At 33.2% G+C, this 21,596-nt stretch overlaps 1 long non-coding RNA gene across 1 annotated transcript in view; it reads right to left on the reverse strand.

Annotated features, from left to right (window-relative positions):
- The window catches only part of LOC106666836, a 175,680-nt gene that overhangs the window by 70,812 nt on the left and 83,272 nt on the right, over positions 1–21,596 (reverse strand). The window contains exon 3 of the long non-coding RNA XR_002910931.1: positions 21,542–21,574. This is a non-coding gene — a long non-coding RNA (uncharacterized LOC106666836). The remainder of the gene's footprint in view (positions 1–21,541; positions 21,575–21,596) is intronic.

A 21,596-nucleotide genomic window follows, 5' to 3' on the forward strand; every position in this document is an offset into this window, starting at 1 on the left:
GTAAAATGTATACATATCTAATATTTCTTGAATAAACACTTCTCTCAATCTATTGTTACCTCATTTTCTGTTTTGAAAAATTTAAAAATTATCTTTAAATCCCCACCTAAAATGTATGTGTATTTATATTAATTGCTTTAGGTTTAAAAACATACGTGGTCGGAGATATTTATATTTTATTCATTTGAAATTACTCGGATCTGTTTTGCTTTTCATTGGTATGCTACGATACTTCACCAAGTGTACTCTTCTATGTCTATAACTGAGTGATGACTGATTTATATAAGCTCAAATCTGTGCACGAATGTCCATACGTAAACGCATGCGCAGAGTTGAGTCTATCACTTCTCACAGTTGTCACTCTTCCGCGTGGACCTCGAGTCAAGGAGGAAGTCGAAACCCTTTCTAACCGGAAAGATCCCGGAAGGTGCAAGTTGGAGTGGGCGAAGTCAGATGGGCTTGAGCCGTGAAACCGTCCGTAAAACGAGTTAATGAGATTTGGAGAATAAAATTGAATGCAGGCAAAAGAAATACATTCAATTAAGCTAATATTGTTTGTTTAATTGGTCGAAGGATTATCAATCTATTATAATTTATTTCTAACCGAGGATTATTCTTTCAATTTGTTTGTTTTCCCTTAACTTTTTACTCTACTCTCTCTACACTAATTCCACCATGAAAAAACAACTTGGCTGTCAAAAACTGGTAGCAAAAGTTTTAATTCATAGCAATGAATTGAATATCTAATTTTACACGCAATGAAATGATTATAAATCGTTATTTAGAGATTAAAAAATATTATTTTTTGTGTTAATATCGTTGTTGGTTAAGATAAAAATTAAAATGTTCTAAGGCGCAGAATATTCTAATTTAGTATAATTTAAAATCAACAAATCAACAAAATACTGCTTTTTTGCATATTTTAATAAACCTTCTAGCAAAAAAAGTCATACAAATAATAAAAAATTAAATTTGACATCAGTGTTGTGCTTAAGAAAGATTATGAAACCCTCAGATAATGACTTTTACGGAAATCGGTGTAAATTAAATTTTTGACTGATAATTTCGACTTACTGCGTGAATTTAATTCCTAGTGTTTGTGGTGAGTAGTGACCTTATTATTCGATAATTATCCAGAAATCGTGAGATGCGGTTTGATGTGACGTATGTTTTAGAAAAATATTTTCTTTATCGTGCCAACGTTTCGATCTTTATTGAGTTCATCTTCAGGTCCTGGGATTTACAAACATTGTTTCCATTTAAGAAATACATGTAGGATGTGGAAAAAATGTGAGTATAGTAATAATAGTGAAATACTTTATTGTTATTTATTACGTTGGAAGGTTAATCAATATCATTAGAAAACAACATCACTTTTTATTGCTGGATTCAACTTGATGTATTGATAGCTAACTGGCCTTGATAATATTAATCGTAATTCCGCCAGAAACTGAGATATCATTGTGAGGGGGAAGAAGATCGTTGATAACCAATTTAGTTGTCATCACTCCGATTCCTGAGATGAGTGAACGGTCCGTTAACAGAAATCATCAAAGTTTGTTCTCAAAATCATTATATCCTGATCGAATTTCTCCTCTAAGTTCAACTTGATTCGTTTACAGCTTTTGATATGTCGTTGCTAAATTAAGAAGTGATAATATTTATTCTGTCAGTTGATAGAACTAAGGTGTAATAAACGTGTAACAAAAACTATTTATCATTCTCAACTTTGTATAGTGATTGTAACATATTATGTACATGTATATGGTGGTATTTAATATCCATGGTCAATTAAATAAAAATTTCCCCCACTCAACGTTAGGAGAATGCGAAATCAAATACAGTTTAATATCAAGAAAGGAGAGAAATAACCAGTACAGCAGTTTAGCAGAAATATTGCCAAAACGTCGCTAGCAAAAAACCAGCACTTACACTTTAGGAAAAAACATACAAATTAAACAATCCATAATAGAAAACCTGAAGGAATGTACAAAAGAAAAAATTATATAAATCATAAACTGATTTTGCTTGATGGTAGATGCAATTTTATATATCAACCAACGTTTTGGCAATCCATCTTTGGAGTAAAAAACCCTTTAAAATCATGTAATAATAGTGTAATTTTTCTCCAAAAATGGAAAAAATTTCAAAGTAAAGTAAAAAATATTATACACGTCCAATCAGCTTTTGAATTGCCATAAAATGGAATGAGGTTTGGCAAACAGCTTGCAAAAAACAACAACAGTCATTTGGTTTGATATTTATTAATCACATTTCATGTTCGAACTGCCTTGCGGAATGATGCAAACTTGCTCTTTTTAAAAACTCTTCACCGGTGAGATAGAGTCAAGGGAGGTGGATTGACAATCATTTTCCATCCTTTGCGGTAGTTATTCAACTGAGGTTGCTTATTTAATAAGTTGATGATATTCACAGTTTAAAAATAAAATAGTTGCAACAAAACAAGTATAACTAAAACATTGTTAAAGCATAAATTGTTAGAAGCGACTGTTCATAGATTTCATAAATCCGTTAATTGTATAGTTTTAATATTACCCGTTCTTGTGGATGCTTTTTAGTTTATGAAATATATCATTATTTCTAAAAAGTTATACGCAGTTATCCTGTGTTCATTGTATCTAGTAGCAAAATGGTTATTACCCCGCTTTCGATTTAATATTACAATTTGAAACCACGGTCGAATAAATGCGTTGCCTTTATTTTTAAAGTGGCAAAAAGGACGTCCACCGTTTTCCCGTAGAAAACGTTTTAGAATTTAAATTGTTTCTGTATTAGTGCAGAGCGGTTTGACAAATGTAACGATCCAATCGTGAGAACTGTCCGTTATTTGCTTTGCACACTTATCAGAGAGAGGATTTCTATCAGCGATAAATCATTCAGGAGAGCGAACATGTTGTTTTTATTTCTAAACGTCCACCATTCAAAAAATCATATCGGTTTTATATGCCGACGCACTTGCAACGTGAGAATATTAATGTTATCATTAATTAACATTAATTGTAGCATTTTTGCTTCAATGCATTAGTTTCAGTTTCATATTTAAATTTAATATCTCCTCCTGAAGATTGTTCGTTCATAGTAAGAATTAGCACAGGATTTTCAGACGCCAAGACGTCTCGAAGGGAAGCCATCCAATCACCAATCTTTACATATTTTATGGCTGGCAAACCTACACACCAAGTGAAGACATTCGCGGATGATACCTCATCCCTTTCCTCATAACCTGCCTCTATTTACAGCAGAAGCAACACTCTGACCTCATTACAGACTGATACATACGTAGTGGCGCATTAAGTAAACGATAAAAAAAGAGCAGTCACGGATATCTAACCTGCCCACTAGTTTACATACACACGTCATCCAACAAATCAATTTGCAACCTCAGTTTCCACTTCGACAGAAGACCTACATGGAATACACACATAAAACAAAAAAGACCTCTCAACCAAAGATACAGACTACTCAGACTCTTAAGTGAATCTAAATCCACTAAGTACAAATCATCCACAACGACCATTCGTGAAGGATATGATCTGAACAGGATTCTACAATTTCCACTCCAAGCTCTCCATCCAAACCAATCCACTAGTTTCAGTTCCCTCTCATCAACGTCCCATTCCAACAATCCTACATGCCTTAAGCCGTGAACACCCTTACCCGATGCTACGCCATGCGACGCTACCCGACGCCTTGGCACGTTATGGTAGGGTGTGCACATCTATGCGACGTCAAGCGCACGTCACGTTCAATCACATAGCGTGTATCACAAATCAGTATAAAATCGCAACGCCTCTTTTGTTCTCAATGCATTATTTTGAGCAACACCATGTAATAGATTGTTAGTTAAATTTTATGAGCACAACCATGTAATAAATTGTTAGTTAAATTTTATGAGCACAACCATGTAATAAATTGTTAGTTAAATTTTATGAGCACAACCATGTAATAAATTGTTTGTTAAATTTAATTATTTTAGATAAAGTTATTCCGGTGTTTTGATAAATTTTCTGCCTAACCATCATAATTAATTTTTTTTTAAAGTCATGAATTTTTGATCTTATTTAATTTGGTTTATATTAAAATAAGAATGTTGTAATTAATATAACGTCAAAATTACATATAATAAAAATATGAGTGTACTGTTCTGACGCTACTTGAACCAACTGTGCTGAACTGCATTTAGCTTGGTTCAAATAACAAATTGAAAAGAGTCAATAAAATTCTGATACATTTAGCAAAGGTAGATGACGACGGTTGGACTAGCCGAGGTACGGGAGGACAATGAAGTTAAGGAAGATGTTTTGAGGACTATGAGAGTTAGCTTCTCCTTCTCCCTCCCCCTTTTAGATAAAGGACACTAATTGTATATTGTCTTGGCCGCTCTTGCTTCCTTCCTATTCAAATCCGGGATGCTTCCGCCGGCGAAGATGAGGAGCAAAGAGGGGTTTGTAAACAAAAGACCAGGAGGTGGGCCTACAACTCGGAAAGAAGTTTTGCCGAGGGTGTTATCTAGAAGAAGACGAGGCCTACTACGGAAGGGCCCTGATGGAAAAACTTAATAATATATTTCTCGTAAAGAAAAGCCAGGAAAGTTAAAAGTTAGGCGGCGATTCAACATCGCAAGGCCAAAGAGCCCTTGCCCCCTTCCTTTCCACGTTAATGAAACAGCAAAATTCAGTTTTCCTCCTTATTTTTTCCTTATACTTATTTATTTAAGAGGCCGTTTTAACTCGCTTCTGTTAATGCAAGAATTGCTTTTGTTCCATTTTCAAAAAATGAAAGCAAAAATGCCGGATACTCTTGATCTTTTCTTACACCAACCAATTTCATCATTATGAAGCAAAAAAGAACAATTTCAGTCTTGTAATGTTTTCACATAAAATTTGCTTCAGATCGTCTTTAACGTCATATTTTTCTTCTTTAAAAATGTTTTCAATATATTAAACCATAATGCTACAGATTCCTTTTACACTTTTGTTGAATTCTGAACACATGATCGATGCAACAAAACATAAATAAATAAAGGAACTGACCAAATAATTTAACACTGTTGTTCAATTAAAATATGAAATGAACATGAATGAACTGGAACAAACAAATCGCAGTTCAATTTGAATGTACACGGAAGGGAGGTAAATTTGATAGCGCTAAGAAAGCAATTAGACTAATATAAGATCGTAATAAGTTTACTGTACGGTTTTTAACAACAATAAAATTATAAGATAAACAAATGTTAAACGTTTTCTTGGGGTCTGTTAGGTGACGAATCATTAGTTCCACAGTTTCCGGGTTTTTTTTAGCCAATCCTCACTGCTTTAGTTTGCCTGATGCTTTTCGGCTTCTTGCGGGCAGAAGCCGGTTAGCCCTGAGAGGGATGGTCTTACTTCTAATATCCTTCACGGCCCTACCCTACACATGTAGGGTGATATATTTTTCACAGTTTTAGCCTCTCCGACTAATGTGATGTTATAACATCTTGGAACGAGAGCGCCTGTAACTGGCATGATCACCATATTTATCCTAGGACAGAACGTCTTAAGCAAGACTATCCTTGAGCATCAACCGTGAAAACCATATCTTCCCCTTCAGCTCTAGGTCACCTAGGTTTACTGATGAACGCCTAGTGGTATAAGTAGCTAGCATTGCTAATAGGAATGGGAAACCTTTCCGAGGGCCATTACCCGGCTGGAATAATGGTCTTCATTCTTCCATGTGATTGGGTATTCGCAGTATTGTTGGACTCATAGTGGCAACTTGTTCTGCGTCTCAATGCGGTCCCTTTGATATCGTAAGTCTAAAAACTCCGCCTGAAAAACCTTACTTCTATTACCGAACGTGCTAGTCAGTAAACCTACCTCTTTTAGGGGCGACTGGGCCAACGCTCATGCTAACCATGTCTGACTAGGAATGATGAATGCATCACTTGCTCTTGTGTGTTACGGGAAGTTACAGGACTAGAAAGTATGTGCTGATTGGAATGCAAGTATAAGCCTTTTTGACGAGCCAGCGAAGATCTCGTCCTGAGAACGCTGATTTGGATCGAAGCTGGTCGCAGCGCGTTACACTGAATCAGGCGCAGAATATAGACGCAGATATACGGTTCATTCGATTGATCAGGTTGGAAGCATAACACTGAGGACCTGAAAGTGTACTGTAATCCTCGCAAGATTATCATGGCGGGCAGGCCAACTATTAACAATTTGATGTGGTTTTGTGCGAGAAATTGTGGGAGAAAGTATTCTCCAGTTTTCAGTGCCTGGTGTCCTAATACGACTTTTAGCTTAATTATCTATCGATGGAAACTTTTCTGATGCCATTTCTTCTCGTAGTGATTCACTGAAAATGATGTGACACTGTACCACGTATGTGTTAAACATATATCATTAAGAATAGGCGGACTTAGTAAAGTATCCAGTGTTGATCAGTGCAACCCTAAAACCAGCCTGCGTTTTTTTTTTTTTTTTTTTTTTTTGGGGGGGGGACAGATCCCGCAGAAGAAAACAGATAAATAATTGTGTAAATTTTTATAAACTGAACGGTACAATATCTTGATAAAAATGTCATAACTAAACCATAAAATTTTAAAAATTTTTATCCAGTGTTTGTCATGCATAAATAAATAAAATTTCAACTCGCAGGTTTTAATTGAAATAAACTTGTTTTGACAAAACACGGGGCGCCGTATCAGAATCGGATGGGTGGAATTAATAGGGCGAAGGGGGAGGACTAATGGGCTATCCCTTCAGATATTCGCGGTCACATATTCAATTCATTTCCTGAATGGCTGGCGTTATTTCCGTTTGAGACGGCCCGTCCAGGATTTATGATTTTACATTGCTTTATACGATAGTGCAGTCCGCTCCGGATCTACCCTAGTGGAATGCGTTAGCAGCCGATCACTAGAGTAGAAGCAAATGAGTTAAGAGCTGAAATGTCTCAAGATATTTAGTGCGTGATGTATAGTTGGATATCTATTTCAGGGTAATTTCGTATGTATATTATTTTGCATACAAATGTTACAATTTCGACTGTTCGGTTAACTTCATGTTTTGAAATATGTTGATAATATATTACTTTGCTGTTTTATGTACCTTCGTACTCAAAACATGTTTTACGGGGTTAATTACTTACACTTGGTCTTATAAATTTTATTTTATAAAATTATTTTAAAAAAATTAAAATCATTAACAATGTGATTTAGAAATTGGTCTTGGTAAATGGCTACACTCTTTTTTTCGTATTATATGGAACTTACTATTGTAGAATTAACTACAACAAGCAAATATAATGTTGATACAAGATAATTAACTTGTGTTGACCTGAGAGGAGAAGTCAATCAATAGTGTCACTCCATTTTTTAAGATAGGTAAACCTAAAGTAAACACTTGGCACTCGCTATCACTCGAGTGAGATCAAGAGGCCATAGGTGTTTCAGTCGGCGGTGTGGAGTATAGGGAAGTGTGGTAGAGGAAAATTTTGTACGACTGAAGTGAAATGTGGTGAGAAAAGTGGTACAGTCTGGGAGTTGATGAAGCGCCGATTTATCGTTCAGTAGCAGGAAGAGTAAAGTGATGATGGGGTAGCTGAGATGCTTACTGGTTAAAAGGGAGTTGGGCATGTTGCTAGTTTTTTTTTTGGCAGATGGATATTCGTACACTGTCTCAGGGCGTCTCTGGCGTGTCACTTCTTTACGATACATCCTCGGAGGTTAGCTGGGTGATTTTCTTGGCAAAGAGCTCATTTAGCCAGTATCATCGGGGGCATCACACGAAACCCACTGAAGTATTACTCTCCACATTTAACACTTATTACGTGCAATATGATGTGGTGTAACCTTATTACTAGCACCTTTTACACTATACAGTCTAGAGTTGTTTGTGTGGTTCCTTGACTAGAATCCTCGTGTAGAGTAAAAGTTGAATTTTGTATTTATCTCGATTTTTGTTTGCTGCTCAAGATCAACTAAAAACAAAGGAAGAAGACTTTTTTAGGCATGGTGGACAAAATTTGTCACATTTCTTGCAAAAATACATGCATTGCCTGCTCTTCTTTGATGATTTCTTGTGGGGTGTTGTGGTAGAGAAAGCGGACAACTACGCAGAAAACATTATCCTGTTTGAGCTAGTCCGTTTGGTACTCTACGTTCTTTCCTGACAGATAGTGGATTATCAATGTACTTGTCAACAGTTTGCGATGACATGAAGACATCTTTATTTCATGCCTTGTATGAGAATTTGTTAACCAGCACTTTAGTAGTCCTTGCAAAGCTTGACGTAGCTAAGATGCTGGCAGAGGTGGAGGTTTTGGAGTTCGCTACGTCATTTCATCGTCATTTGTTATGGATAGTGCAGAAACGAGTTAGGAGTAAGAACTCCTTGAGGAGCAGTATCAGCCGTTCCATTTGTTGTCAGTACTTCTGGGTTGGAGCACGTACGTGGGAGAAGTTGTTAGCCATTCCATTGTAAACCTAGTGTGTAAAACAGAAACAATGTATGAAACACGTTTGTCGGAAAAGTTCAAGTTGGCCGGCGGTGTTATAAGTCTCCATAACAAAAGAACATGTGAATGCAATGAAAATCAACTAAATAAATAGTGCATGAGTGATGTCTCGACCGTGGTACCATGTTCCTTTGTTTTCACATTTTCAAATTCAATCGAATTATATTTCGTAAGATCTGTGTAGTGTAAAATAATGTCTAATGGTAATACCATAAAAGTATAAACGGTTAATCAAAGTTTTCGTAAAGATTTATTTAACAGGTTTTAATTTTAAAAACAATGCGTAACATCCTAATGATTAAATATTTTCCTTGAAAATAATGTTTTAGACAATAAAAGTCAATAAGATGTAAATGAGTTTTAATCGTTGAGACATTAAAATTCAATAATATGTTTCTTAGACAATAAAAGTCAATATTTTTTAAATAATTCGTAGCATTAGCAAAGTTGTTTTTCCCGTTGCTTTAAATAATGCGCAATAACTCACTCGTCGATCATTCGCAGAAACATGGAAAAAAATGGAAAGTCTAAACGATTTCATTTGTTTTCCTGTTCTGTAAATAAAGGGTTTATAATGTAGTAAAATATTTTTTGTTGTTATTACGATATAAATTTTGTATTACCACTCATTATATGTTAATTATTATTACTTTATATTAATACATTAATTTCAACCGGAGTTTCAAACATTTCTAGATTTGATGATCTTTGTTATAAACAATTCTATTTGGTTGTCCCGACAGATTTTTTGTAATGAAAACAAATCACAACACGACAAAACCTATTTAATTTTTTCCAACAAATGTGCAGACAAAACGACGGACAATGTACACTCGCATACACGAAAGAGTATTGTTACAAAATTAGAAAGAGAACTAGTTCCCCAAAATTATGCCAAACATACCACAGACATTTAAAGATATGAATAGAAATAAAAAAGTTTCATTATTATATACAACGTGGTAATAATAATTATTGTTTACAACAACCATAATAACATACTGTGCTACTAATCTTTATACCCTCTTTAGTTTAAAAATAAAGAAAAACAGTTCCGGTTTTTCGGTTAATTTTCTTTCAAACCAACATTAATACTTTTTAGTAATAAAAAATAAAGTAAAAAAAAGTAATAAAAAATTCTTTCATTACTAAAATCCTTATTTACACAATCTTGCCCTGCAATCGTTGGGGAGGGGGGTATCTCAAGATATTTTGAGGTGTGCTCAGGGGTTAGAAAGGGATGTAACTTGAGTTCTTTATTATTCTCCTTTTTTCTCGACGATATCCCTGATTGTCTTGAATACGTTACGGAAATATTGAAATAAAGATTCTTTTGTATGCGGACGATATTGTAATTCTGTCAGACTCACTGGCTACCCTGGAAAAAAAATTAATGCCTTAGATACTTACTGCAATAAATGGAATCTTTCGGTCAACCTAAACAAATCCAAATTATGGTTTTTCGTAGGGGAGGCAGGCTTGCGGCTAATGAACGCTGGTATTTTCAGGCCTCTCGCATAGAAATAGACAATGAGTATAAATATTTGGGTCTAACTCTCACTTCTAAACTTTCGTTCAATATTCATCTCAAGCTAAAGACTCAAATTGCAAAATATGCAATGAATTCAATTTGGGCTAAATTCATTTCCAATAATCTTGTCCCGGTGCAGTAAATACAAATTGTTTTTGGCTATTTGCCGCTCGATTGTGTCCTATGCTTCCCAGGCTTGGGGTCCAGTTTTATGAAACAATTGAATCCTTACAACGCTATTTTATCCGTAAAATTTATCACTTCCCTTCTTTCACCCCTAACTACATGATCTATCTCGAGACCTCAGCTGAACTTTTGTTCCAATTTACATTAAATTTACATACTTCCTATGTCTGCAGGGTCCTAAACCTTACGAACTACCGCCGTTCCAAGAATATTGCGCTGGAAATCATAAGGTCAAAAATGTCATGGTTCTCTTCCTGGAATACCTTGGCGAGTTACTTTATTTTAATTATAATCCAATATTTAGCAGAATGCCCAGTTTTAGCAGAATTCCGAGCACGGCATATATATANTTACGAGGGTTCGCAACAGCAAAGGTTATATCAACCATCGAGATGCCGGTGTTTTTGAAAAAAAAAAAAAAACATTTGTATGTCCGGTTCGAATGCAGGGCCGCTGGATTCGAACCCGGGACCTTTACTTTACAGTGATAAGCGCCGTGTCAACTAACGCCTAAACTGTTCCGGCCACCGACGCCCCTTAATCTCTTTATTAAATAACCCCGACACCTTAAATTCAGTAAAGTTTTGCGATGGAAGCCGGAACTACAAGAAAATACTGTTGTTTTTTTAAATTATTAAATGTTTATTGTACATATCAGAGACACCCTGGTTATTTATATGTGCATAAATGTATGTAAATATAATTAGATATGTTTTATTTTAGTTTATTTATATAGTTGTTTTTTCTCCCTTTTGTTTATTCTTTGAGAAGAAATGTGTTGTCTGCTTATTAAAAATTTATAGTCTGACTCCGGCAGATGGTTGATAACACTTATGTATTTTTAGTTATGTACTTTTTTCTCTCTTTTGTTTATCTAATAAAGCACTTTTTCATTCATTCATTTTATTCATACTTTTTTATTAAAACTCATGGATTTCTGATCTAATTTTATTTTCTCTACTTTAAAATAAGTAAGTTGTAATTTATATAATAATAAAAATACATATAGTTTGAAATGAGCAGAAAATACTGTCCGGATTTTGTTTTTGAGTATAATTTCAAGTGTGAAATCAATATAACAAGAACAAGTACAGTGGTTAAAAAAATTCAGTAATATTCCCGGTGCTACGGTTGCAAATTTTATTTATCAAGTCACTTAGAAACCAACAACGTCCTTACCTCCTACATATTTATAAGGGCGAGGTGTGTTGGAACTCGTAGAGCCGAAACGCCGCGCCGGACCCCAGATAAAATTGAATCAGGCTCTGCCTCCAAATTGTGATATATACACTCTGGATACAATTTAATCTACCTTTCTAATTGTTAATTAAACGAACTCCGATCGGCCATAATTGTTATGCAATATTCACCATTTACGAGATTACCACAAAGTTAGTTAACTACGAAATTAATTAAATGACACGTTAAATTACAATTTTGCCTATTGTAATTACAACGTGTATGAAATATATATTAGGTTATTCAACACGACCTGCAAAGCTGCCATATGAAATTATCTGATTACAGAAACACAAAGAGGTCCTCGAACGAGTTTCAACAGTCTGGTTCCATTAATTAATGCTATATGCCTCATAGCGATTATTGCACATTTTCAAATATATACTGGCACGTCTGTTGTCCTAATTTTGTTTTAAAAATTGTTCAATAATTACATAGATCCATTCTAAATAGGCGAGGTTTATTCATGAATTGGGATTCGAACGAAATTCAGCTATGACAAATCAGTAATGTCAATGTCTTTAGAAAAAAGTACAAACTGACTAATTATCATCGGAAGATTATATAGAACGGTCGAATACAAGTAAATATCCAATTTTGGTCAAACTGTTCCAATATTAGACACTCTATCCTAATTGTGAAACTTGATCTGAGGATGTTCCGCTTCACAATGGCGAATATCGAAGCCCTTAGGATGTCCTTAATGGTTTAATCTGACCTGATAACATCTCAACATCACGTTTCCAAATATTTAACATCACGGATATCTTAATTTTATTTGCATATATTTATGGATTTCTTATATTTTCTTATTATTTCTACGAACCCTCTCAGATAATTGAGACGACGCGATTTAAACTTGACTAAAGGCCGCACCACGCCATAAAACCACATTACACAAATTTCATTATTATATTGTCTATATACAATAAGCATTAAAAAATATTTAAGTTTTTGTTTTAAAACATTATGTCACCATTAAGAGAGTAAATTAATTGGGCACTCTCAACACGACAGACAATAATGACACATCTACACAGAAAACAAACACTTTGAGCCCTGAAGATGATCTCAATAAAGATCGAACGTTGGCACGATAAAGAAAATGTTTTTCTAAAACCTACGTCACACCAGACCGCATCTCACGATCTCCAAATAATTAAAAAACAAAGTGAGAGAGAAATTAAAAAATCCGGCACAGTTTGCATTTGCCTTTCAAAAAAAGGAAAGTTTATAAGGCAGCTATTTACCCTGTGATTTATCCTTAATTTCACTAGATTACGACAACTCTGCTGCTGGCCAACTTGAATCCGTTAAGACGTCCTCTTGGGAGGTCCAATTCCCTGGGTCACAGGGAGGGTCGCAAATTCTCTTTTGCATAATTTAAACCTTCCCTTTGACTCTTTCAGCCTTGAAAGGTGACCGTTTAGTATATATATTTTATCAACACATTGAACAATTTAAATTTTATCTTTTCGGACTAAACTAGTTTGCGTTTTAAGTTCGTCTTAAAGAAAAAATTTAGTAATTTTTTGTTCATTAATAAATACAATCTTATTAAATGTCGCAAGATTTTGAAATTCTTCCTCTTTGTGATTTGTGAGTAAAATAAATTTGTATTTCGTCTCACCAGAAAGCCCTTCTTCCGATTCATATTGTTCACACGTGTGGAATTTAATTAATCCAAGACCCAGGGAAGGAAAGCGTATACAATCGCCTCTTTTCAACAACAGTCGAGCGAGTGAGGGGATGACACTCGCTCTTGTGAAAAATGATTAAGGGGTGAGGGTCTTTCTCGGCATAGAAGAGTTTTATTTTTTTATGAGACAATAAATCTTTACAAAAAATGTGGAAATTAAACCGAACATTATCGCGTAAAGGGTTTTTAATTGAAAATTATAAGCTGTAGAAATTAACCACATCGAAAGACATTCTTCTTAATTTGACGGAAAACGGATCCTTTCGACCAGAAAAGTCGCGGAAATACTTCTTATCTGATAATTACTCTATCAATTTCCTTCTTGATTTTTTAAATTTCCTATCGATGTATTGTACAAAATAAGTTTACCACATACAATAGTACTAAAATTAAAGAAAACATCGTACTTTATAAAACAAGACGAGGATTTTATTCTAAAATTTAAACGCTAAACAAATTTATTACTTAAATAAAAAAATGGCATACTAAATGGTGGGACAGTGGGACATTACACATCAACACGTAACAGTTTCTTTTACCATTTCTTTATAAGTATATACATTCAACTATTTTTCTCTGCCTTTATCTCTCTTCCTCTGCTTTTCAGTCTATCAATGTTACAAATGTAAATTTTCTGATTTTGTTTACGCTAAAAAATTTACTCTTTAATTGGTGTATCTATCCGCCTGTCTGCTGTCTGTCTGTCTGTCTGTCACTCTCTCTCTCTCTCTCTCTCTCTCTCTCTCTCTCTCTCTCTCTCTCTCTTCGAATCGAATGAAATATTTATAAAATGAAACAAAGTAATAATTAATAATACAATTATTATAAACAAATGAAACAACTTAAATTTTGTCCTTTAAATTATTGTTGGTAAATATTCAGATTATAATACAACCTCTAATTTTGTACAGATAGAATGAAAGTTAATGGAAACGTTTACCTAATAAAAAATAGTTCTAGAATTGGTGAAAAAACGCGTTGAAACAAAACGTGATCGTCGCGAGATATAACGCTGCATCTACACATTTTATAAGACTATTAAATAATTAGACGTTTTTTAAAATTCACTTTATTTTTTGCGGGGTCTGTCTGTCCCTTTTTTAAGTTTCGCTCAAATTTCATTTTACTATATAGTCCTTTCCCACTAATTTTCTCAAAGGCAAATAAACATTTATGATGAATGAAAAAATGAACATTACTGCCATAAATTTTAAAAAGTAATTTTTTTTTCTATTTATGTACAATTCAAAGCCGCGAGTATTTATGAGGATGAAAATTCGTAAACGGGTAAAAGCCAAACTTTCAATTAGCTGGACGATTAAAAAACGTCCCAAAAAATTATGAAAATCCTCGTATCGGCTAACTACCTAAAGTATTTTTCGCCTGCAATAACGCCACTTCGATATAAATTAATTTTTTTTTACAAAGCTCATGGAATCTCGTAACACGTCTTTTTTGGAGGAGACCTAGGAGATTTATTGACGAGAAAGGCATATTTAGTCGTTTTCAACCGCGTATAAAACTTAACCGTGAAAGTGTAGCATTGGTATAAATCAGACAACAAAGGTCGCGAGAGCCGCCCCATGGGATGCAAAATGGGGATGAAATTCAATATCGAGAGACCGCATCGTCCTTGGCTATCTCAAATTCATTTCTCTGTTTTGTATCGTGCCCCTCTCATTAATATTTATAACTGTAGAAATGAGTAAGAATTTCATATCTCAAAAAGTGTAATTTAATGACTAATTTTTACTCTGAGACGTTTCTTTATAAATGTTGAACTTTTGAATTTAAATTGGTTAATACAAAACAGAGTCTACAAATCATCAAGAAACCAACACTTTATCTGTTTATTTTTAATTACATTTTCCTTTTCTAAATTATGTTGGGCTTTACCATTTAATAACATAATAAATTAATCTGATATCTTGAGAACCTGATGTGACGTAGGTTTTAGAAAAACTTTTTTTTTTATCGTGCCCACGTTTAGATCTTTATTGAGATCATCTTCAGGGCCTGGGATTTACAAACAATGTTTAAATATAACAAATACATGTAGGATGTGGAAAAATAGTAAATTTATACAATACAAAAAAAATATTTTTTACATTCAATGGAAGTATTTCTACTCAAGACGTTGAGTGAGTAGAAATACTCTGATTGAATATAAAAGATATTTTTTGCATTGTATAAATTCACTTTTTCTCCACATTTTACATGTATTTATTTAATATAAACAATGTTTGTAAATCTCAGGCCCTGAAGATGATCTCAACAAATGTCGAAACGTTGGAACGATAAAGAAAATGTTTTTCTAAAACCTACGTCACACAGACCACGTCTCACGATCTCCGAATATCAATAAATTAATTGAAATTTGTCTTTTTTAAATTAATTATGTAATTATTTTTCTCTCCCTCACACTCCTTTTCATTTCAATAATTGTCTATTTTTTACTACTTAACCATCTAGATTGAACAAATCATTTTGCATTTGATTCTATCACATTCTCCTTTTATTATTCTCTCAAACATTTACTACCTCTTCCCTCTCTCACTCTCTCTCTATCACTCTCTCTCTCTCTCTCTCTCTCTCTCTCTTTCTAATTCATCTTAATTTTTTACTTTTTTTTGCCCTGTGAATCTCTATACGTATGTCTCTTTAATGTGAATCTGTAATTTCAATTGTTAATTGTTGATTCTATATAATTTTTTGAATGTATTAATTTTTCATTTTTCTCATCTATTGTAAAATGAATTTACGCAGTTGAAAATATAACCTTTCTTCTACATATTTTATCAGGAGTTATAAAAATATTAGGGCACCATAGCAAAAGAGAGGCGCGAGTTAAGGGAGGTGAGTAGTAAAGCCCTGGGGAAGATATTCTATCCGCGTGATGAGGATCGTATGTAGGCATGAGCTTCCTCGAGGGCACCAATATACAGTGGAGACGCCCTCCCTTTACAAGATCGCACGCACGCTCAAAATGTTATCACTTCGAACTTTCTCTCCGACATCCGAGTTACATTGAATAATAACGTTTTACATCTAATAAAACGAGTTGTAAGTTCGTTAGTTATAAAGTTGCCAACGCGCATGAATATTTTAGACGGGTATGAATATTACTTCCCTCACAAAACGAACAGAAACTTAACTTCAGTTTTTTAAGAGTTTCTTTGTTCCCAATTTATGAGCCATTAAATACAAATGAAATTAGGACAAGATCACGTTTTTTTAATCCGTCGATTCACTTTTTTGTAATATCACATTCAATATACCACCTTCAAGAAATGCTTCATTAAATTAGTTTTGGTACGTTTTTAAAGATTAGAATGTTTGATGGTAAAAAATTAAAATATATGAGAAATAATAACCGTTTTAATTTTATTACTAGTATTATGAGTTGGTGCTACTATTTTAAACACCACACTAGTAGAATGCCCATTTTTTTTAAACTTCCAAAACTTTATTAATACTCCTTAAAAATGATATTTAGGAAAAGTAAACACAAAACGAATACAGTGCATATGCAAGCAGTGGATTGGACAAATTTTAGCATTTTAACAACTTCTCCAAAGATATTATTTCTTGTAACGCAAATTCTTGCTTTTCAAATTTTTCCAACCTAAAATATAACTTTACAATTAATTAAGGCTTTTAGTTGAGATGAAAAAAAGCTAATGGTACGAGAGGATTCGAACCCACGACCTTCGGCTAGATACGCCGCTGCTCTACCACCTGAACTATCAGGCTGAGATGGGGAGTTGATGTCCGAGTGGATCGAGGTCACGATAGCTCAGGTGGTAGAGCAGCGGCGTATCTAGCCGAAGGTCGTGGGTTCGAATCCCTCTCGTGCCATTAGCTTTTGTTAATCTCACCTAAAAACCTTAATTAATTGTAAAGTATTAATTGGTCAAGCAGACCACGAAATTAGTGAAACTAAAATATAACCCAAACATACGGCGTAAGTAATTTTAATATCGAACAAACAAAAGTTAACTTTAATACTAATAAATATGGCGTGATGTTTTAGCATAATTTTTGATATTTTATTATTCACTTAAATAGATTTTTGTATTTTAAACGTGCATTTATTTATTACCTATCTGAAATATTACTATTCAAAGAACTACTAACTTTGTAAGCACTAGTTATTCAGATATCGTGAGATGCGGTCGGGTGTGATGTAGGTTTCAGAAAAACATTTTCTTTATCGTGCCAACGTTTCGATCTTTTATTGAGATCATCTTCAGGGCCTGGGATTTACAAACAATGTTTACATTTAACAAATACATTTAGGATGTGGAAAAGTGGATTTATACAATGCAAAATACATTTTATATTCAAACAAAGTATTTCTACTCACTCAAAGTGTTTATCTTCTGTGTAATTGTGTCATCCTTGCGTGTCGTGTTGAGAGTGCCAGTGAGATTTTGCTGTTTTATGTTTATACATGTTTCGTTTTGAAGGGGTGGGGAAGGAAGTCGGTATATAAAAGACAATTTTGTGTAAGGCGTCGGCTTCTTTGAAGTGAAAAAAGCTGACAAAGGGGAACAATGTGTTGGTAATAGTTCGGCCAAATTATCCTTTCAGGATTATATAGAAAGGGGATAAATAGGAAAAGGAAAGCTAAATTGTTGGAAAATTAGACTATGTGAAAAGTATTTGATGTGTGGAATGTAATGTAATTTATGTTATCTATATTGTATTTGATTAATGATATGGCGTAGCTGCGACTGAGTTTGCATGTATCTGATCTGTAGTTGATGCTGTGTTTATCTCTGTTGATATAAACCATTTCTAAGAAATTACGTTTATATTTGTTTTGTTCTGTATGTAATATTTTTGGATTTTTGAAGTCAAAATTGTGTTGGTGTTCAAAGTGGTGGGTAGCAAGTGCTGTAGGATTTTGCTTGAGTTTTTTGCAATCATAGATATGTTGTGATATCTGAATAACTATCGATTAACGGTCACTAATCTCTACACATTTGTAAGCACTTATTATGCCACATTTGTTGAGAGTTTTGTTACAAAAAACATTACAGTATCGTATAATCTTTAGACGTTCATAATCTTAATGAAAAGGATTTACTGCTTGGTACGCAGCTTTCACTTTTTCTAGCAAAAATGTATTTGTTTAAAAATTCCTTGTTTAACCAAAAAAATACATCAATTACTTAATCAAACATATATATGACAAACGTAGTGGAGGATTGAATATTATACATTTATATAACAAGAAATTTAAGATGGGGAATTTCTTCAACACTTACCAGGTACTTCAAAAGAATTATGTATTTGTAGGTGTACTCCACTTTTTCAAACCAATTTTTTTTTAATTTATACTTTTATGTATAAAATTACCTTCAAAACGATATATAGGGTAAATATGGTGGAGGAACACGTAGAGACTTTTAGCATTACTGTAAACAACAAACCAGTTTCTTCAAAATTGATTATTATTTGAAACAGACAGTTATTTTCACTAAAAAACTATTACAGATTTACTGATGTTACGTTGATCCAGGGAAATAATTGATATGAAAGGAACTTCGCTGAGATTACGGATTTTAACAGCATAATTTTAACCATTAATCCCTGTTTGTGTCGGGTAATAATTGACCGTATTAATTAATCTTTTTATCGGCTGAAGGTCGTGGGTTCGAATCCCGCTCGTGACACTAATTTGTCATCTCAACTTAAACCGTAGATAAAATGAATAATTAATTGGAATAATTTTTAACGTTTCATTGCTTTTTTTAATATATAACCCTGTAACATCCGACGTCTTCACTGTCACTCAAAATATCACTTTGAAAAATTGTAAGTTTGTAAAAAAAAAAAAAAAAATGGGAGGTCTCAAATATTAGCTATTAAATGGAACATTTTATATATGTTTCAATTTACTAGTGTCTTCCCTAATTTTCGCAAGACCTACTCAACCTACAAAACAATTGAACCTTCTTTTTGTTAGCTTAACCTTTTCTTTCAAACATTGCAATAATTGGTTGGTCATTTTCTTAGAAGGTTTTCCAATGAAAACTTACATTTACATTTATAGATTTTTTAGGTTCATTCAATATTGGACTAACTGTTAATGTTTTTTTAAAATTAATCTTCTATCATTAATTCAACAATCATTAGGGATGAATTTATTTACCACCCGAATAAAAGAATAACCATGCCAAACTACAGATGATATTTCCGTCTTTAGTAGTAGCATATGATATAGTCCGTGTTTGCTGTTAGTGCAGCAGTACCTTTTTACCGACGTTCGTTCGGTTGGAATAAAAGTATAACGAAGTAATCGAAAATTCGATAAATGACACGAATCGATGCTTTTGATAATGTGCTGTTTTATCGACACAATTTTTTTTTTTTTAATATATAACCCTGTAACATCCGACGTCCTCCAAATTTTCAACGAAAAGAACATGAATCTAAACCAAAAATCTGTGCCTATTCTTCACAGTTTAGTCGTCTAAAACAGTAAGGATACCATGTCCTAGTACGAGGCATTTGGATTAGAAAATATTATCTCATTATTGGAAATGTAAAAAAGTCAAGTAAGTCAATACTTACGTAACTAAGTATAAAAACAAAAACAAATCATGTTTGATCGTTGAAACAGTTCAGTGAAATTTTATGGCAGTACATTAAAATCGATAAAACTCCGAAAAAAATGAACCCAATAATTAAGCTTTAAAAAATATCATGTTTTTATACCAACGAAAATAATTTCTATACATTGAAGAACGAGGTTTAGCGGAAGTTTTGCTTGATTCTCCAAAAGAAAAGAATTTATTGGCCAGAAATATTTCCTAAGCGAAAGAAGACACCTCTGATATATTGAGCAACCCTCTCGAGGAAACGGATTTCTAAAAGGCAAATTCAATAAAACAAGTTGATTTGACATTCTTTCTACCAGCTAAAAAAATGTGTAAAGTATATACCCATTTATTTCGTGGCCCGATTGACCGAATAAGTTCTTTCAATTAATTAATCTTTATGTAAAGTATTGGTTGAAATGAAAAAGTTAGTGTCACGAGCGAGATTCGAACCCACGACCTTTGGCTCCATACGCCGCTGCTCTGATCACTAGCTATCGTGACAACTATTATAATATAACCTCAAAGACAACTACTGGAAACTTGTATCTTGTTGTCTATTTCAAAGTATAAGTATTTATGTTTATCGTTATATTAAATTACAGAATAGTTATTTTAATATGTTATAAAGGCAAAACCAGATAATAAATTTTTACTTAAATTTATTCTAATACTAATTGATTTTCCTGTGTTTTGATGAATTTTATTTTAAAATTAAAAATAAAAATTTTTAAATTATAAAAAAATTAAAATAATTTTTTTTTTAAATTTTAAAATTTAAATTTTAATATGTTATAAAGGCAAAACCAGATAATAAATTTTTACTTAAATTTATTCTAATACTAATTGATTTTCCGGTGTTTTGATCAATTTTTTAAACTATAACAATTAAATAATTTTTATTAAAAGTTATGAATATCTGATCGCATTTAATTGGTTTTAAATGAAAATAATTCTTTTGTAATTGACGTAACGATAAAAGCGCATATGGTTTGAAATAAACAATAAAATATGAGTGACCGATTTTTTTGTCTTTGAGTAAATTTAGTTATGAAAGTAATAAGTGAATCAATTAATGCTGATTTTAAAATTGTTGATTAAAAAAAAGAAAAAAAAGCTGGATCTTATCAGATGAATAAGGGCTTAGTGTACAGGGGTTCGCTTTTAGCCGTGGTTTCCAAACATACTTGTACCCCTATTCAACATCCTCCCCCTTGGAGAATGTTAATCACGTGACAAGTAAGCAGGTAATGCCCCCGCCGTGTCTCGTGTTGTTTGAAATATGCGAATTGTTTAGCCCTTGCCTCGGTGAACTTAGAATACCATTATCCAGTCTTGCCTAGTCAATTATTACAGGGGAGATAATAATGGAAATTGAGATCCTGGTCCATTGAAACTTGAGTCGTGACATCGCTGCTAAACATAAATAAAACAACCGAAATAAAAGGGTTCCATGATACTTTTACCAAGTTTGCATTTTGATCGCGTCTTCCAAAATTGTACATTTTGGAACGTACAAAATGAATAAAATCTTTACATAATAACCCATTAATAAAAATAAAGCAATAAATTCAAATATTGACAATTGAACAAATATTAGATAATAGGTTCAGATTTATTTTTTGCACTGAAGCCATCAGGCAAATTTGTTTATATTTTATGACTCGTTTTATCGCTATGCCGCTAATTATGAAAATCTTAGAAGAGGAAAGCTAACATCGGGTTTCTCTTATCATAAATTGCGAAAAAATAACCTACCTTGAACTTCGAGCGACATTTACCAAGACGGATCTGAAACAAAAAAGATGAAATT

Source organism: Cimex lectularius, unplaced genomic scaffold (assembly GCF_000648675.2).
Source record: "Cimex lectularius strain Harlan isolate CLEC.00 unplaced genomic scaffold, Clec_2.1 scaffold2, whole genome shotgun sequence".
NCBI lineage: Eukaryota > Metazoa > Arthropoda > Insecta > Hemiptera > Cimicidae > Cimex > Cimex lectularius.